Source organism: Mus caroli, chromosome 8, assembly GCF_900094665.2.
Source record: "Mus caroli chromosome 8, CAROLI_EIJ_v1.1, whole genome shotgun sequence".
NCBI classification, from domain to species: Eukaryota; Metazoa; Chordata; class Mammalia; order Rodentia; family Muridae; genus Mus; species Mus caroli.
Genome location: NC_034577.1, coordinates 85,379,625 through 85,394,743, shown reverse-complemented (window position 1 = coordinate 85,394,743; position 15,119 = coordinate 85,379,625). Strand labels below are relative to the sequence as shown.

The window sequence follows — 15,119 nt, the reverse complement described above, 5'->3', positions numbered from 1 at the left end:
GAGAGAGACAGAGACAGCAAGAGAAATGAACCCCAGACATTTGAGTGTCAGGGAGCCAGGAAAAAGCTTCCAAAGGAAGTGACTGCAGAGCCAGGGTCTAAGGTTGGAAGATTTAGAGCAGGCAGCACAGACAAAAGCCCCAAGGCCAAGCCTAAGTCTCAGAAGAACCCGTGAGGAACTGCAGAGGGGATGGATACTGGATATACAATTTGCAGTTCATTTTGGTTGTTGTATGGAACAGATTCCAGACTTTGGACTGGGGCCTGGGGAGGCAGAGGGGGTAGGAGTAGGGGTGTTGTTACTACAGTTGTCTGGGGTCCTGACCAGAGCAGACATGCTTGGCAGCACCATCTCCTGTCCACCTGATGAGCTCCTTGTGCCCTAATGGTGCCATGGAACATGATGCTTGCCATCAGAGGTGTGGCCTAATCAATAAGCTGTATGCAAGCTGCCTGTGACAGTGCCCTCACCCTGTTGCCCAAAGCCTCCCTGCTCTTGGTGCTCTCCACTCTGAGCCTGCTTCACATGGCCCGCCATCTTGTTCATCAAGCAGAGTCCCTGAAAGCCACCTCCGGCTCTCAGCCACCCAGTCTGATCTGATCAGACTGTGGCTGACAGCTGGGATGGCCCTTCTCCTCTGCCTGCATCCCCAAGACATGGCTGCCCTTGACACAAAGACGGTGGTGGTAACACTTGATGTGTTCTGTTGCCTGATTTAGTGGCTCTAGCCCATGGGTTCACCAACCCATGGTGTTACATACAGAAGGGTCGAAGTCACATCCTGACATCTTGGCATACTCTAAGCTGGTTACTGAGAGTGAACAGAGGCTCTGGAGTGGCTCTGAAAAGTTGGTCTTTTGTAAAAGAAATTTATAAATATCTATCTTAGTAAACTATTGGGAAATGCCTGGGAGACATCTCCCCACAGGGCGAAGAGACTGCAGAGTCGGTACCTGATCAGACAGAAGTGTGTCACCTGGGAAGCTTTGACTACAGCTCAGAACAACTTCATTTCTTATGCAAACCCTTCCCTCAGCCTTTTCTGGCCTGTTTCTACCTCTCTCCTCTCCTCGGAAGCCCGTTGTTAAGTTCTACAGAGAAGGGCCCTCTGAGTCTTGTACTCTTGTGCATGAGCACATAGTAAAACTGCTACATTCTTTTCCTTATCTATTGTTGGTTTATGTCATAGGCTAAGCGGTCAAATGCCCAGAGGAAGAGAGTTAATTTTCAACTTCCTTACAGAGTCCACACAAGTTCTCCCAATGGGCAAGGACCACACCTTTCCCCACAGGCCATTCTCTGGTACCACAGTGCCACACACATTGGGTGTTCAAAGGGCTCTCTCCTGATGGCTGCTCTATCAAGAGTACTGGCTCTGTCCCTGGGAGAGAGTCCATCTTTAGTTTACCATGTGCCCAGCATTTGGAGCTTGGGTTTTCTTCCCCTTTTGGATACAAAGGGAGAGCTTTAGACTTAGCTGTCACATAAGCTCAGCTCAGCCCTGTGTTCTGCCAGGGGAACTGATAGAGTTTAAGGCTTCTGTCCCTGCTGTGGGAATGGGTGAAGGAAGGGGGAGAATCTTAGATCTGGTTCCTGAGCTTTTAACATGAAAAAAAAAAAAAAAAAAACCAGAGGCTACAGGGTGAGGGACATGTCTGCAGTAGAACAGGCAGCGGGGAACAGAGCTGGGCCTTGCTTTTCTGGGAGCAGTTAGTGTTCTTCCTCTTGTCGTTTGAGCTCAGGCTTGGCATACATCTGGGCCAGGTTAGACTACACCAGACCAGGAGCTTGGGGCCTTCTCTTCTGAGTATTTTGATGTCCCAGGTATCATGTGCTCCTGATCCCCCTGACAAACACCAGTAAGCCACAGGGAGGCCTGGCACAGCAGTGCATGCCTGTAATTCCAGACTTGGGAGACGAAGGCAGAAGGACTTTTAAATTTGAGGCCACTGAAGTGTACACTATGAAACACTGTGTTTAAAAGGAAAGGAAAGAACAACAACAACAACAAAAAAAACACGCCGAGGGGACACTACAATTTATACTGGTTGTTCTCACCACCAGGGCTGGTGGTTTAAGAGATAGGGTTTGTTTTCCAATTTCTCCCCACTCCCTAGCACACACTTACCCTACTTATTTAAGAAATCAGACACCATACAGAGGCCAGGCATGGCTCTTCTCTAGTATAGGTTGGAGGCTTCTGGGCCTAGGGTCCTGGTCCCAAGGGCATGCTCAGGTTCATGATCCTGGCACGGCCAAGATGGAGACTCTTGGGCAGTTTCTCTTCCTCTCACCTCAGCTGGCAGAACTCTAGGAATGAAGGTGGGGTGCAGGGGCTTCATTGCTCTATGGGCACCCTGGCCTCATCTGTCAGAGGCTAGGCAGACCATGGCTGGGACCGTGCTGTGATGCCAACTAAGGATGGCTGTTTCCTTGTTTCCCAGTTCTTGATGATTCTTGCCTGTGAGGGGCACAGTCTAGTGCCTGGGCTAAGACTGTGGCTCCTCAGGTGGGGATGGATGACCTGGGCCCACCTCCTCACTAATGGTGAGCCACATTGCCTGGGTTTGACCACTGACTAGTATTTCTAAACCATAGACTTGTCACAGAGCTGATATATCACCCGTACATGGTCGTGTCAAACATCTGCTCTTATAGGGGCAAAAGAGAGGGCATGCATGAGCTAGTATATGGAAAATGCTAGAAACAGCACCAGGCACATGGGTGTTCAGCTCCTTTTTGCTATTCCTGGAGGTGAGCAGAGTGCAAGGGAGGCCCTAAGTCTTCCCTTAACTTAGATACCATGTGACCTACCCTTTGGAGTCTGTACTCCTTTGCCTAGCATGCAAGGCCATCTACAGTCTATTGCCCCTCCTCCTGGAGAGATGGACGAAATGTATGGCCTGGACCTATATTCTCACTAATGGGTGATCCATGCTATCTGTATTTGACTCTTTACCAACAGAGAGTATCCTTTGGCACACCAGACTCCTGTGTTACACCTTCCCACCTCCGTGGCTGCTGGTTAGCAGGGGTAGTTAGAATAGTTTCAGACCACAGTGGGAGTAGAAACCCTGTGTGTGTCAGAGCAGCAACAAGAAGGGTTCTACCCTGCCAGAAAGAAAAGGATATCTATGGATATGTTGCTGTGATGTGGGGCATCGCTGTTATGGCAGATAAGCCTATCTCCTGCCAGAGACATACCGATATTATTTACATCTTACTAATAAGGAAACCAAGGACAAGAGTAATTAAAGACCCTGCCTAGGGTCACAGAGCTAATAGATGGGGGGCCTCTTGCACCCTTGGCCCTGTCTGCCTGCAAAGGCTGTGCTCTGTGGTTCTCCATGAGGAGATATCCTACTCTGTGACCTCAGTACCAGGTTCCTGCTGCAGAGTGGAACGCCTGGACTTGGTTCCTGGAGGACGTGTCCAGGACATCATCAATCAGGCCCACAAACACAGATGGAAAACAGAAACTGAGCCCCTAGCAAGAGCCTTGGCCTACAGGTTCACTGTTCTCAGACAGCCACCTTGGGCTAAGAGAGAGCCAGCCACCTTTCTATTCCTTGGCCACTTGTCATCAGGAGAACCAGCTGGTTTGGGCTCTGTGGAGCAAGTGGGGGTTGCTCTGGAAGTGCAGCAGGAAGCTGAGAGGAAGACAGAAATCAGGAGAAGCAGCAGGGCCCCACAGAGCTGGAAGAGAGACTGAATTCGGCACTGAGCTATTTTCAGACTCTGCCCTGGGGACCTCAGGCTAGAGATCTTGGGGGAGGGAACTTTGTCTGTGCAAATGATCCTAGTCTACATGTCCTCAGGAATCCATGGTTGCTTCAGGGCTGCTGAGGAAGGGAAGAGCTGGGGCTGCTAGCACACGGGCTCAGTGACACAGCTTACAGTGTGGGCCAGGAAGGGTCTGTGGGTCCCCTTGCCACTGTAGCATTTGCTGGAGAACTAGTGTTGCAAGAACTGACTTTTGGTTATTAATCACGAATATGTGATCTTTCCTGACTTACAGATGAGGGCACTGAGGCCAGGGGTGGGGCTGAGTCAAGTTGGCACTGTGGAGAGGAGGCAGCAGCATAACCTGGTTGGTTGCATAACCTGGAAGTGACTTCTCCTGAGATGCCCAGTGTGGGGAAGACAGGGCCTGGGGCACCAGGGTCTCCATCTGCTCCCCAAAGACATCTTCAGGGTTCAGCATCCTTTTCCAGGGGGTACTGGGTCAGGCAGACTATATCAGACGCAGAACAAGGCCATTCTCTTTCTGGGCTGACAGCATCCCTCTCCATTGCAGGATATCACTGATAACTGCTCTGTGCATTCTTCGCCGAACACAGTGAGCCTCCAAAGCAAGCCATGCTCGCTCCTGCTTTGAGCCTGCAGTGGCTGAGCCGGGAACAAAGCCAACTGCCTTCCATGCTTAGGGGCTCTTCTCACATGGCTGCCCTGCCTCTCCCTCTGTTCTTCTTCCTCACGGCTCTTGGGTACCTCTGACACTGACCCCCGGCTTTTATAGCCTTTGCACATGCAGTTCCACCTCTCCCAAACACTCTTCCCCTTCTCACCCCTCTCATTTCTCACACTCACTTTGTTCTCTGCAGAGATCAGGGAAGGCCCCATTCAGCTCCCTAAAACTATGGTGTGTGTGTGTGTGTGTGTGTGTGTGTGTGTGCACTTCTGCTTAGCAGCTGAGTTTGGGGCCAGAGTCCTGTTTCCTCTTTATTCTCCACAGTGGGTACAATGCTTATAGTTCTGCTGGCACATAGCAGGGGAAAGCAAATTCATGAATGAATGAATGAATGAATGGTATAGATGTCAGAAGGGAAGACATTTTTGGTTGGAGGGGTGGGGAATAACATCCTTGGAAATAAAGTAGCTGCCATTTCTGGTATGTGTGCTTTGGGCCAGACCCTTCCAGGGCTAGCACACCTGACAGAGTGACTCTAACTTTACTCAGTGTTCCCCACGTGGCAGTCAGACAGCCGTGCTTGCCACTCTTCTCCTTTCTGAGGTTTTCCTTCCCTCCTGGGGTCCATGCTTTTGGGCTCCTCTCCCATGCCTTTCTGGGCCTGGTTCAGTAGAAGGCCCTTGTCTCCTTGAAAGGTGAAGAAAGCAGCGCGTGCTTCGGCTCCTTATCCCTGGCTCCATCTCTTTAACTGTGGTAGCCCAGTGGCCCCTGCGTCTCTGGTTTTGAGCAACTGTGAACCTTGGGCTTTTGGACCTGGCTCATCATGAGGTGAGGCCACCAGGGTAACAGCAGGCCTTTGTGAAGCTCTGACGAGGAGCTGGCATTGTGTGCAGCCTTTGCCACGTGTTAATTCATTCTGGCCAGGACCATTGTGTGCTAGGCGCCATTATCACTTCTGTTTTTCGAGTGAGAAGCTCAGTTACGTGGTAAGCCTCAAGTACCAAAGCAGCCAAGAGGCAGGCAAGGGCCAGGACACCCAGCCATGCTGCCTGGTCTAGAAGCCTGGCTCTAGCCCTGCTGGATGACCTTACCACTCCCAGGAACTCTAAAATAAGGCTCATCTTGGTGGCCCCGGCTGGCTTAGGCAGGCTGGGAAAGTCCCCAGTCCCTTGCTAACTGCCCATCTCTGCCCTTTATTTCTACCCTTATCACTGCCCCATCATTAGCCCCCGTGGGAAACAAGGTGTGGCCAGCAGAATGGGAGGTGGGCTGACCATGTATTCTGTAACTTGGGATCCAGGAGGCCCCGGACCATCCACCATGGGAATAGGAATACTGGCTCCAGGCCAGTATTGGTTATCATGTACATACTAGAAGCCTGGCTGCCCTTCAATCACTATATGAATCCCTTTCCACGTAGAGGTACACCTCTCAGGGCCAAAGTCAAGGGAAGACATAAGGTGGCTTATAATGGCTTCCCAGCTTCCACTGCTGTTTCATCTCTTATTGTGATATCTTGGTTTCCCTATGAGAAATTCACTCATGTCCTGGGAACCCCTCAGCCAATCAGACTCTTATCTCTTGGTCACAGTGGTTGATTCAGCGCCAGGCCTCGTTACTAACTGGGCCAATAAGATGGAGGAGACCCCATCCGGCTGCTTTTTATAATAACCCAGTTTGATTGCATTGTCGATCATTTGCAGGCTGAGGATCCTAACTCACCATGAGAGGCTTCTGGGAGTAGTGGTAGACCACCGCTGGCTCCCAGCAGATAAAGCAAAGGGGGAGAGATGCTGAGGAACCAGGAGTAGGTGCACACACAAACAGCTGTGGGTATTGAGGGTGAGGTACACACTGCTTCTCCCTTCAAGGATGCATGGTGTTGCCTTAGGTCCATGCTTTCCTGGATGGTGTGGTGACATTGGGAGGAGGTGTACCGTTTAGGAAACAAGGCATTATGGGTGATTCTTACGTCACTGGACATGAGCCCTGGAAGTGGACCCTAGCCCCTTCCTTGTCTTCTTTTAAAAAGTTATTATTTTATGTGTCTGGGTGTTTAGACTGAATGTGTGTATGTTTGTATACTATGTTTCCTGGTGTCTGTGGAGGCCAGAAGGGGATGTTGGTTTCCCTGGAACTGGAGTTACAGAAGATTGTGAGTCAGCATGTGGGCAGTAGGAACTGAACCTGAGTCTCCTGAAAGAGCAGCACATGCCCTTAACCAATGAGCCATCTCTCCAGCCTCGAGTCACCTTTTAAGATAGCGTTTCACTGCTGCCTTGGAACTCAAAAAGAGATCATCTTGCCTCCTGAGTCGTTGGAGTTAGCGAAGTGTGCTGCCATACCCAGACTTTTCCTTCCTCTTGTTCCCTGACTCAGGATATACATTTGCTTTACCATGTATTTCTCACTCTTAACAGAACACGTGCACCAGCAGACTAACGCTCTGTGATTCTCTGATCTCCGTGCAGGTGCTCCAAATCTGTGAGCCAAAATAAACTATTTTTCTTGCAAATTAATTTCATCAGGTACTTCATTAGAGTGACAGAAAGCTGTGGACACAATCCCACCTCGTGGGAGACACTGCAAAGCCCTTACATACACTCATTTGGTCTCCATGGTGGGGTTAGGTGGGACAGATGCCGCTGGGACTACCTATTGTCATGAACCTATGATTCATGAAAATCCACACGATTCTGGCACCTCAAGAAAACACAGCCCCTTTCATTCCCTGGGACTAGTCAACAATACAAAATGCTGGCTTAACAGGCTCCCCTATGTGTCGATTTACAAAGGAGCATGGACCAAATATGGGGCAAAGGCCAAATAAAGCTTGAGCTATAGCTCCAGAGAGACTTCCTGGGGTGAACCGTTACCAAGTTCACCACAAGCTCCAGTCTGTGTCCCACTCACTATAGGATCATGTGGCCAGCACTGCCACTCTAAGTCAGTATACTGGCAAATCCTGTACTTATTTTGTAGGGAATATAACCTTATTCCATTACATTTGTGATGGGGCCTCAAGCATATACATGTAAAATACATCAAAATGTTACCACCTCATTTTTCAAGTTCTTAATTTCATAATATTCCAGGAACTTCTAAATATGGCCCTGGCTGGGCAGGCACTCTCTGCAGGTCACAGCATCTTCTAGGCAGTGGGGTCTTTCGGAAGCTTGTCAACTTACAGTCAATTCTGAGCCCAAAGGAGGTACTCAGGGTGCTCCCTTGCCAAAGACAAGGTCCTCCTGTGGCAATGTTAGGGGAATGGGGTCTCTCAGACACTTGAGGGGCACTCAGCTGGCTTGATGACTGGGATTTTGATTCTCATTCTTGTAAACTACTTCTTGTGAGCCAACAGATGAGAGCAAATGGGGCTAGGCGGGGCGGAGGGGTGTGACAGTGAAGCAGAGAGGGAGAAGGAGAAGGGGGAGGGGGAGGGAGAGGTGGGGGGTGGAGGAGAGGCATTATGGCTTGTGGTTGGTTCTTATTTACTGTTTGTCAAAGCTTCACTTTTCCTTCTTGTTAAAAAATATGCCTGCCTGCAGACACCCACCATCTAGAGATGTATAGTAGCCCAGCCTTGAACAGCCATTACCCCTACACACCATGGCAATGAAGCCAGGCATGGCAAGCTAAGAGACTAGACACTGGCTAGGGGCTCAGCAGTGACCAGGGAACCCAGCGTGTTGGAGAAGGGTGAGGCGAGGGTACTAGGCCTGTGCTGTGGGCAGTTTGGGCACCAGGATTCACTTGCCACCCAGATTTTTTTTTTTTTTTTTTTTTTTTGCCTAGGATGCCTCTTAGGACAACATTCTAGTTTCTGAGCTGATGTGAGAAAGCAATGGCAAGAAATGAAGAAACCTGGACTCACCTGTGTCAGTGGCCAGAAGACCCATTATCCTTCCTGACCACTGGGTGCTGCTCTCCACTGACTTAGCACATCTAGTTCTTGTTTTTCTTTAGTCCCCAGTTTGCATGGGTACCTGCTGGCCGCTCTCCTCCACCCTTTCCTCCTGTGTGCCCTACTAGAGTGGTCATTGCGGAGTAAGGAGAAGCCCAAGGCTGCCCCGCTTCTTTCTGCCTCTGGGCCCCTTGTGAGTGTGTGACATTTCCTTCTTTGGAACCAAGAACACCCAGAAAACCACCCCAGTACAGTACAGTTGTAGAGGTAGCCCTGGGAGTGATGGCTCTTGGGACCCCTCTCCAGAAAACAGTGACTGCTCCCCTGGTTTAGGCTACTCAATGTGGGGTGATGTTCACTTGAAGCCAAAAGCATCCCAACTCACAGGGTGAAATCTAGAAGTGACTTAGTCAAGAGAAGGGGCTGCCACTGCAGCTGAGGGCTCTTGCATCTCAGCAACAAGGGCGAGTCTTCCTTCCCTTCTGCTGCCTGAAGAGCAACTCGGGAAAGCATGTCCACCCCAGCCTGCTACCTGGGCAAAGGCTTCTGGCAGGAAGGACAGAGGACTTCTGTGTTAATTGTATGGGGTTTTTTTTGTTTGTTTGTTTTGCCCCCAGCAGTTTAGTTTAGATGTGACTTCTTCAGAATGTTGTACGGACACTCAGCTTGGACTCCTAGAGGAATGTCTTTTGCCTCTGATCCTGGCCCTCAATCCTTGATCTGATGTCCACAGTCAGACTCCAGGGTCAAAGTGACTTCTCATCAAGTGTTCTTAACACCTGGCTTATGAAACAGGGAATTCTGCGACATTTTATCAAGTTCAGAAAACTACAGGTGAGACATAGATTTTCTCCTTAGCCCCAGGTCTTACATTTGTTGCCAGGGATAGACATCCACCAGGCACTGTTTTCTCACCAATGCTCTTTTAACAACATGCCAATCACATAAGAGGTAGACTTATCCCCACCTGCTCCTTTCTTCCATGTCTCTGTGAAAGATGGCCAACAGTAGCCAGGGCAGAAGCGGAAACACCAACAGAGCAGGTTCACCTCCTATCTACACTACTGCTTAGTCACTGCCCTCTTCCTGGATGGGCCATCCCCATCACAGCCTAACCTACACTGGGAATCATGATGCCACCATTCCCTAACTTTCCAGAGCACCTACTATGTGCTGATCGCTGCTCTCAGGTCAACAGTAGGTATAAAGAGATTTTATAAATACTGAGTCACTTAATCTACAGACAATACCATGATGTTGGTGTCTGTTGTCTTCATTACCATAGCCCAGTGTGTTACTGAGAGAGAGAAGGCTTCTTTCTGTTGTCTCCCAGCAGGAAGTAGAGCTGGGATTTGGTTAGGGTAGCATAGCAGACTAGCCCCAGAACCCTTGACCCATGCTTCCCATGACTTTTACAAACATTAAAAACAATGCTATGGACTGCCGTGTCTGTCTCTGTTCTAACCCACTGCTGCATGAATGCCCAGTTAGAAGAATGAATGGAGAAACCCATAAAGCCACTCTAGCATTCCTTTGGCTGGTGAGGGGATCAAGAAGGCATGAAAGGCAGCCTTCACCCTTGACGTCACAGACACACTGCCTGGCTATGGAGATAAGGAGAGCATGAAGGAGAGGGTTGGAGGCAGCAGTGAGTACAGCCGGAGAGACAAGAAGCCAGAGGGGACTGCCATTCCTTACAGTTGGTTTCTCCTTCATATCAGGTTACAACAGCCAGATCAGCAGGCCCTAAGCAGTAGATGCCTCCCTCAAACCAGGAGCTCAGGGTCTGAGTGCATGGAGCAGGCTGATGCATCAGTATGTGTCCTGGGCATGAGTGGGGCAGGTTCTCACCTACGAACAAGATTGGGCTCCCTGGTCTTTGTCTTTGTATCCGTTCCGGGTGGTTCATGCACTGTTTTCCAAATACATGCTAAGTATTTGTGATAGAAGGAAAACAAGAAGCTGGGAGGAACTGCAAGTGTGTGCAGGAGTCCACGGCATGGTCTGCTCAGGGTTGCCACGGTATATTAAGCAAGTCTCTTCTGTTTGGGACAGATGACATATTTTGTCACATGTGCAAAAGGGAGTCACAGGATGAGATGGTCTTGGATGGAAGAGTTTCAAACTGTTGATCTGGGCAGGACAGACTGTGGTCTGGGCTAGTAGTGCCTCAGTGTCTGGTCTGTGCAGTATCCCTGCTTCCTCTTGGCCCTCAGTTTGGGGTGAGTATGGGATCTTTATCTGTTTCTTCTCACAGCCCCTGCTTGGATCTGAAACTCCCTGTGCATGGTCTTGGCTGCAGGGGTCTTCAGCAGACCCAGGCAGACAGCATCCTGAATCTTCTCTGCAAAGCACAAGGGAACGCTGCGGGGCTGTGCTGCGGGGCTGTGCTGCGCTGTGCTGTGGAGACAGCACCATGTTTCCAGATTAAAGAAGCGCTGTCCAAGTTCCATTGAATGACTTAAAACCTTAACCTGTTTCCCACCCAGAGGGGATCCAACGACATTCTGGGCATAGGTATGAACTTTGGGTCTGCACCCCCCAAGAGTCACCATGCACTCTGGAGCGGGGGTAAGGCATTGGTGGGACAAAGAAGTCCTGACAGCAATTCCAGCCATCACTGAGCTTCAGTCCTGCTTAGGTCAGTGTGACCTTGAGTGGCAAATACCAAGCTGGGCACCTCCATTTGTAACAAAAAACAAACAAACAAATAAACAAAACAAAAAAATAAAACCCTGAGACAGGGCCTTACCTAGTCCTTACTAGACTTCTATGAGGATAGTTCATCACTATATTTTAATCAATAGAATTAATAATTTTATACAAATAACGAAAAGAATAGCTGGACTGTGCTAAGCATTTTCTGAGCTTGGCAGTGTCTATGCACAGATACTGCACTCTCCCTGTGGGATCTCCTTCAGTCCGATGGCAGTCAGATGAGCTGGCTCTTAGGGTTGTACAGATCACACTATGGAGTTGGAGGGATCAAGCAGCTTTCTCAGGCCAGGCTGGTGGTGGAGCTGGCATTTGAATCTAAAACATATTATTTCTAGGGTCAGGCATTATGTTAGATGTGCATTCTGATCTGAAGAAAAACCAACACACATGCAGATATTTTTTGAAGAAGAAAGTGACATCATGTCCACTTGTTCAAGGTGTTTCCTTGTTCCCGAGTGGGTGAAGTGGGGCAGCACCTCTGCTCCATCACTAGAGTTTCAGACAATGCCTCATCACAAAAGCCAGTTGACCAAGAAAAGAGAATGGATTTAACCAAAGGTTTAGTGACAGAGGAGTGTTCAGAAGCAAAGACCGAGACGTGTGGCATGGAAAGTGTATCTTTTTAGGTCTAGGCTCAATGAAGATGTACAGCCGTGTAGAAACAAGACTGGACAAAAAGGGTGTGGCCTTACATACGTGTGACTGAGAGGCAAACTCAGCAACACCTGTTTGGGATCTTTTGGCACTGAAATGAAGGGCTCTGAAGCCACATACTATCAGACATGGCAGTTCAGAGAAAGGATCCCTCACACACAGAGAGAAGTTTATGGCAGCCTTGGGGAAGAGGTTCTGGCTTCTCTGACTAGTGGAGAGCCAGGGAGGCAGAAAGAGGCCTCACCCTGGAGGAGCTTGCTTTGTCCTTTCCCTTCAATGTATTCTGCTTCTGTTGTCTATGGTTCCATTCATTTATATTGCATGCATACAAAACACATATTTTATATGTTTACATATGCGCACATATAGGGGGTAAAATTTACTAATATGAGATCCATCAAAGACTACTCTTTCACTCGTTGGTCAAAGTGACCTTCAAACTCTGTCACTGTCCTGTCTCCCTGTCCTTTCTTCCACAGCTGGCTCAGGGCAGCTCAGAGCTGAGGTAGAGAAAAGGGAGCTGGGAAATCTCAACTGGAAAGCTGAAGACAATTTGTACAGAGTGAAGGGAGCGGGGGTTGGGGGGGGCATAGAGAACGTGAAGATATTGAGAAAGGGGGATGGTACAGAGGGAGGCCTGACAGCTAGATAGAGGGTAGATGGAAAGAGAGGGAATCATGGCAAACACAGAAGAGAAAGGCAAAGGTAGTCTGAGGCTAGGTAGAGAAGATGGCCTCTGGAGGCCTGCACATTCGGGGGATGTGGAGTGGTCATGCAAGGGAATGGGTTAGACAGACATCAGGAAGACAGGAAAGAAAGCAGGAGAAAGGCAGTGGGTGCTGCTTTTTTTTTGGTTCCCTTTCCAAATTCTTTTATGGATTAAGAAAGAATTGGGCAGGACTTCGCTGCGGTGCCCTGGGTAGTCTCAGATTACTATGTGCCGGCTTCAGTTTCCCAAGTGCTAGGATTATAGGTGTGCACCAGTCCTAGCTCAGGAGCACTGTAGGCTGGATGTGTCTGTCTGTTTATGTGAGCCTTGGCTGTGGACTGCAGTCCTGTTAGGGAAGCATGCCCCTACGTATACACATGCTTTATATAGAAGGATCCCGGGCACACCACTCTGCTGCTTTCTGCCACTGCCTCTCTGTCTCTCTCTGTCTCTGCGTCTCTGTCTCTGTCTCTCTCTGTCTCTCTCTGTCTCTGTCTCTCTGCTCTCTCACTTTTCACTAATACAATGACAGCGATAGCAACTACTGTAAGGTGGTTGTTAGGGTTAACATTAAACAGTATTTCTTAAATAGCAATGCACACTATTTAACACAGATCCCAGAAGACCAACGCAGAGGCCTCCACTATCCTGGAGCTCCTATGCTCTGACTCAGCACACCTCCTGCTCATCACTCCATGTAGAAGCTCCTGGTCCTGAAAGCAGACTACCCAGCAGCTATCTCTCTGCCTCTGGCTCATCCACTGCTCCAGGCTGGTCACGCGCGTGCTCAGTTCTCAGTCATTATTTCTGGCCAGTGTCAAGGCATCCCCAAGGCCACCAAGGCCATCATCAAGTCCTCTTGTCACTACAGCTCCCTGTGCACCTTTCTTTTCAGACTGCTCAGCTGACCCCAGATCTCGTGTGTACTCTATTACCACAGCTTCCAGAGCCACTTCCCTCTTTGGCTGCTCTTTGATGATGTCACCCTAGGCCTGCCATCGGGTGAATCTTACCGCATCCCCTGTCTAGCACAGTCTATCAATGGTTGCTTCCTGCTAGCAGGATGAAACCACACTCACTGGATGCCATCCAGGGCTCACCAAATCTGGCTTACCTGTACTTCCAACTTTCTCACCCTTGCCTACACTCTAACCACATTCCTCCCTCTGTCAGCCAAATCTTCTTTGGTCACTATCAGCCACTGTCTATACTCAGGGCTGATTGGCTGCTTCAGCCACGGCCTCCTCCACGGCCACCTTTCAAAGCATACCTAGGTATCAGGCACTGCAGTCTTCCCTACATAAGAAGCTTCCTTTGACTTTCTCAAGAAAATGAGGTCACCTAGACAGACACAGGGAAAAGAGAGGCAGACTTCAAGGTGGCTAGAGGTTAAGGCAGCTGCACGGCTATACCACAGCAGGACAAAATATGACCCTCAAAGGTAAAGAAATAAGACCACTCAAGACCACTGGGGCTAACACACCTGATCAAGAGAAGCACTAACTTCTTTGCCTCATTTTAATGGCATCTCCATATTATTAGCCTGGTTTCGTACTATGCAGGTGTCACCTTGTCACATATGGGGGACATATAAGGACAGAAAACAGGAGAAACCTGTCTGAGAAAAATCCTATCCCATTCTCTGTCCCTGCCCCATGCCACTCAATTCAAGAACAATCCCCCCTTCCTTTATTCATCATGAGGTAAGGTATCCAACACTGGACAGCACGATCTGACCTCTTGAGACGCCTGATTCACATCTTGAGTATGTACCTCCGTCCTGTAAGAAAGTGTTCTCCCCGTTGCTCACCGGGTCCACCTGCTTCTGAATGCTTTCTCTGACAGTGCTGGAAATCTACTTCTCAGTCAGGTCCCTCTACCTTTGAAGGCTACCCAGCCTTGACCACAGGGAACAGAAAGGCCATGCTCAAGACCTTCCCAAGAAAACGGCCCGTTTTCTCCAAGCCTGACTAACAGCCTTTTACCAATGCAACCCTTCCCATAAGGCTACACATAGGCACTGCACACACTGGGCTGTGTACATATGGCCATTTGAGGGTAAATTCCAGGTACTCCCCTTCTCTTAGAATGGGGAGAGGAAGACTATAATTCCATTCAAGAGACTTTTTTGATGACCTACTATGCTCAGGGTTCAGTAAACAGCACAGAACTTGGCAGGAAGCAGGTGTTCTGCAGATGATGGCTGTTTTCATGCTCACAGTTCTCTGGCCAGGAGGATGACGGAGATGCTGCAGTCCTCAGCAGCCACTGCACACCACTCACCCACACTGCCCCACAGGTACTTTCTGATCATCAGCCTTCTCCGAACAAGGTTCCCTTCGTGCCTATGCCTGCACAGAGAACACTGACTGGAACAAGCCTACAGAGGTGGAGGTACCCTTGCTCCCTGTTCTGCCTTCCATGTACCCTCGGTCTGCCTCCCCCTGGAGAAGAACCTGTGATAGATACATTGCCAGCTTCCTGTCCTGCCTCTGGCTCGGCCAGGATCCTGCTGCCCACCCTAGGCTGGCATAGACACTGTGCCAGCCACCCACTACCCCAGGCCCTGGAGTTACCATCCTGAGCTGAGGTGACTGCCCTGTGGAATGAGGATTTGTGCACAACATACTAAATTTTACATGCAAAGCTATCTGACACATAATTTGTCAGACCCTGAGAAGGCCACAATAGCTTTCGTCTGTGAGGCAGGGAAATGTTTATCT

General features: G+C 49.4%; 1 protein-coding gene across 2 annotated transcripts in view; it reads right to left on the bottom strand.

Moving 5' to 3' along the window:
- The window catches only part of Gnao1 (G protein subunit alpha o1), a 155,902-nt gene that overhangs the window by 55,870 nt on the left and 84,913 nt on the right, over positions 1–15,119 (bottom strand). The window lies entirely within an intron of this gene.